We start from the raw sequence: 4,910 nt of genomic DNA, 5'->3' as shown, positions 1-4,910 counted from the left end.
CTGGGATCAAGCCCCACATCAGGCTCCTCCACTGGGAGCCTGCTTCTTCCTCTCCCACTCCCACTGCTTGTGTTCCCTCTCTCTGGCTGTCTCTCTCTCTCTGTCAAATAAATAAATAAAATCTTAAAAAAAATTTTTTTAAATAAAAAAAAATAAAGTGTTTCCCAATCAGCTCTCCAGCAAGAGAAGCTCTGATTGTAGCATGTGCTGATGTCTGTGGTGTAAATACTCCCACTGTGGTCAATTTCAAACTACCAACTTGTCATCACAGACCTTGGAACTATGAAGAGAGGCATCCAGTTGGTTCTTGAGAGCTGCAGCGGGCCTGCTCCACCCCACCACCGACTAGCAGAGAGCCCTGCATCTAACCCTCACACAAATATTTAAGGGATGGACAGAACAAAAGAAATCTCGAAAGCATAATCCATCTTAAGAACCGAGAAAGAAAGAACATGAAGGAGGAAATGGTTGACAATTCATTCTGCCCCTCCCCCCTCCAGATTAAATATGATAAAAACCAAAAAGGGTCCATTGGGTTTAGCACCAAGGAGGTCATTAGTATTCTTCATAAGATCAGTTTTAGTGGAGACAGATGACAGTGGGCCTAGAGGTTAATGTGACTCGAGTGTTGGAAACCACAGCTGTAGATAATTCTTAGACACCAGGAATAGTAGGCTGGATTCTGTCTTCCAACAGAAAATAGTCAGACGGATCACTCAAAACCATGATGGCAACTATCCCTCACCTGCATCATTCCACCTCCCACGCACACATAACATGCCTAGATCTCTATACCTCTATACCTCTCACAACAGACCCCAACAAGGTGCTACCAGTTCCCCATGAGACATGGAAAAATGCATGGGGTGTGTGCCTGACTGGGCTCTTACCAACGTGTTAAGAACTGTTCCCAGAATCCCCTTCCCTGTGCGTTCCAAGTCAGAACCTGCCAGAAGGGGCGCTTAGCGAAATTTGCAAGGCAGACGGGAGGCAACAGCCATTATCCTCAGGAGGTCTCCAATCAGATGAGGCGAAGGACAAACTCAGAGGTGTCCAGCAGGCCCCAGCTTGTCATCATGCTCCTTCCCTCTGCATGCAGATGATCTTCTCAGCACTTGGCCCTGAGACCCACAGCAGCCCAGGTACACTCCCAGACAGATGCAATATGTGGTTGCGGACTCACAGAGGCAATGGCTTCTAAACACCTGTCTGTGATTTGTGGTCCCATCTGAGGGCCTGAGCAGTGGTTGGCCTCTCAGGTTTCTCTGCAGCTCCAACGTGTCCAACTGCAGGCAGACTGGGTAATGACTCTTCTCTGGATCCTTCAACTCCCCTCCCAGACTTTCACGTCCCTGGTTTCTTTCACATGTGGGTAATGTCTTGAATTCCTAATGCCTTCTCTCCATAATGCTTTGGATGGCTCTGCTTCCCCGACTGAAATCTCGCTGGTACCATTGCTGGTACTATGAGTGAAGGGCCGCCAGAACAAAACCCACCAGCCATGCATCTTGTATGGGGACGGGCAGTAGGTAGAGGCTGGAAACACAGAAGGAAACTGAGCAAAGGCTGGAATAGCAGTGAAGGGATCATCGGTGCAGATTGGAAAAGTAGTGGAAAAGTGCAAGGATGACTTGTGTTCTACAGCCGTAAAACAATTGGCAAGACTGTCACTGTGGAAACACGAAAGACAGAAAACGTAGCTAATAAACTTTTGGATCTAGCTGCAGTGATTTCCAAGCCGAATGTTGGAAGTCCCAGTTGATTTATCTTAGCTGCACGTGCTAAAGTGCTTCCAGAGAGAGGGGAGGAAAAGAAGGAACTAGAGTTTGCAAGAGGAATTTAGAGGAAACAGAAAAATCCGGGACTTGCTTATGTTGGAAAACAAAACTGTTTTACATCTCTAGCTGACCCAGGCAGTAATGAATCCTCAGAGTAAGAAACAGCCTCAGGGTGAAGATCAAATTGAGGGTTTGGCTATCTGACCTTTTGCTAAAACCTCAGGAACATTCACGGTGGTACCTACTAGACACTCTTCATTAGACAAAAGGGCTTCCAGGAATCCTAAGGACAAAGTCCCACAGAGGCCTAATTTCAAAATCGCTATGGACAAGTCTAAAGGGTGGGCCTGTCTGGAAAAGAAATGTGGAGATGACTTTTATCTCACAGAGTCGACTATAAATCTGACCTATAGAAAGCTATCGCAGTTTTTAGGGGACTTCTACCAGCTCAGACTGAAAGAGGCTGAGATTGTCCAAATTCCAAGGAGCCCTCTAAGCCCCCAGGCCTCCATGGACAGGAAGCAGGCTGAAGAAAGTGCTCAGCTACAAACACAAGCCATTTTTATGGAAACTAGGATGCCTTCAGAAAGTAGAGCCAAGATTCTTGGGAGTGGAATGAAAAGCCTCAAAGAACAGTGAATTAGCAAGAATTCCTCAGAGCAGGCCCTAATCAAGGAACATTCCCTGCCCCCAGAGTAAGGGGATCTGGCAACACGTGCCTCGTTGGGTTTCAGAAGTGCTATGAACCAGGGGCGCGTGGCTGGCTCTCAGTAGAACACGTAACTCGTGACCTCAGGGTTATAATTTTGAGCCCCACGTTGAGTGTAAAGATTCCTTTAAAAAACAAAAAGAAAGAAATGCAATGAACCAATGATTGCTACGGACCTCCTATACTTCTTTGTTATCGTTATACTTCCTCTTTTTTTTTTTTTAAAGATTTTATTTTATTTATTTGACAGCGAGACAGCCAGCAAGAGAGGGAACACAAGCAGGGGGAGTGGGAGAGGAAGAAGCAGGCTCCTAGCAGAGGAGCCTGATGTGGGGCTCGATCCCAGAACGCTGGGATCACGCCCTGAGCCGAAGGCAGACACTTAACGACTGCGCCACCCGGGTGCCCCTATACTTCCTCTTTTTGAACAGAAATGTTCATTAGGTGGCTGAGGAGCAGACAATACGCCTTCTTAACTCACAGATCTTTGGATTAAGAATAGCCACAGGCAGCACTTCTTCAAAAAAACTAAAAAGAGAATTTCCTATGATCCAGCAATTCCACATCTGGGTCTAAAAGGAATTAAAAGAAGGGATACAAACAGATACTTGCCCTCCCATATTCATAGCAGCATTATTCGCGATAGCCAAAAGGCGGAAGCAACTCGGATGTTTATCAACAGAAGAACAGGTAAATAAAATGTGGTATACGCATACAATGGAATACGATTTAGCTTTAAACCAGACAATGCTGGGGCGCCTGGGTGGCACAGCGGTTAAGCGTCTGCCTTCGGCTCAGGGCGTGATCCCGGCGTTATGGGATCGAGCCCCACATCAGGCTCCTCTGCTATGAGCCTGCTTCTTCCTCTCCCACTCCCCCTGCTTGTGTTCCCTCTCTCGCTGGCTGTCTCTATCTCTGTCGAATAAATAAATAAAATCTTAAAAAAATAAATAAAAATAAACAAGACAATGCTGACTTTGATAGCACCTATAGTAAAATCAGAATAAGGGGCGCCTGGGTGGCTCAGTCGGTTGGGCATCTGACTCTTGATTTCGGCTGCAGGGGTAATCTCAGGGTCATGGGGTCAAGCCCCGTCAGACTCCACACTTGGTGGGAGGGGGGTCTGCTTGAAATTCTCTCTCTCTCCCTCTCCCTCTGCCCCTGCCTCTCTCTCTCTTTCTCTCAAATATATAAATAAATCTTTAGGGATATCTGGGTGGCTCAGTCAGTTAAGTGTCTAACTTCAGCTCGAGTCATGTCTCAGGGTCCTGGGATGGACTCCTGAGTCCAACTCCATGCTTAGTAGGGAGTCCGCTTGTCCCTCTCCCTCGCCCTCTCCCTCTGCCCATCCCTGAGCCCCCACCCCCACTCATGCTCTCTCTCTCTCAAATAAATAAATAAAATTTTTATAAATAAATCTTTTTTTAAAAAATTGGAATAATACAGAGATGAGCTTGGCCCCTGTGCAAGGATAATGCACAAATTCATGAAGTGTTCCATGTTTTTTGTAACATTGTGTGTCAGATATACTCAAATTGAAATTAAATCAATAAATGGGATGAAAATCCAGATACATGCTTCAACGTGAATGAAACTTGAAGACATTATGCTAAATGAAATAAACCAGTCACAAAAGGATAAAGACTGTAGGATTCCACTTCTGTGAGATACATAGGGTAGTCAAATTGCTAGAGACAGAAAGAAAAATGGTGGTTTCCAGGGCGATACCAAAGGGCCGGGGAAGGAAGATAGGAAGTTATGTTTAATGAGTACAGAGTTGTTGGGTTTGGTTTTAAGATTTTTTTTTTTAGGGGTGCCTGGGTGGCACAGCGGTTAAGCGCCTGCCTTCGGCTCAGGGCGTGATCCCGGCGTTCCGGGATCGAGTCCCACATCAGGCTCCTCCGCTATGAGCCTGCTTCTTCCTCTCCCACTGCCCCTGCTTGTGTTCCCTCTCTCGCTGGCTGTCTCTCTCTGTCGAATAAATAAATAAAATCTTTAAAAAAAAAAAAAAAAAGATTTTTTTTTTTAAGTAATCTCTACACCCAACATGAAGCTCGAACCCACAATCCCAAGATCAAGAGTTGCATGCTCTACCAACCGACCCAGTCAGGCAGTACCCCAGGAATGGAGTTTTAGTTTTCCAAGATGAAAAATTCTGGAGATGGATGGTTGTGATGGTTGTACAACAATGTGAATGCACTTAACACCACTGAACTATACACTTAAAAATGGTTAAAATGGTAAATTTTATGTAATGTGTATTTTACCACAGTTAAGAAAAAGAATAGCTTCAGGGAGCCTGGGTGGCTCAGTCATTAAGTGTCTGCCTTCTGCTCAGGGTGTGATCCTGGGTCCTGGGATCGAGCTCCGCATCCGGCTCCCTGTTCTGCTGGCAGCCTGCTTCTTCCTCTCCCACTCCCCCT

General features: G+C 45.9%; 1 non-coding gene across 1 annotated transcript; it reads left to right on the top strand.

The window, feature by feature from the left end:
- Positions 1-3,886: 3,886 nt before the first annotated feature.
- On the top strand, positions 3,887-3,993 carry LOC113241403 (U6 spliceosomal RNA). Its single transcript, XR_003311567.2, has one exon. It is a non-coding gene; the product is annotated as a U6 spliceosomal RNA (small nuclear RNA).
- The last annotated feature ends 917 nt before the right edge of the window (positions 3,994-4,910 follow it).

Source organism: Ursus arctos, unplaced genomic scaffold (genome assembly GCF_023065955.2).
Source record: "Ursus arctos isolate Adak ecotype North America unplaced genomic scaffold, UrsArc2.0 scaffold_30, whole genome shotgun sequence".
Taxonomy (NCBI): domain Eukaryota; kingdom Metazoa; phylum Chordata; class Mammalia; order Carnivora; family Ursidae; genus Ursus; species Ursus arctos.
The sequence above is the reverse complement of the archived record's forward strand: the minus strand, read 5'-3'. Positions and strand labels throughout refer to the sequence as shown.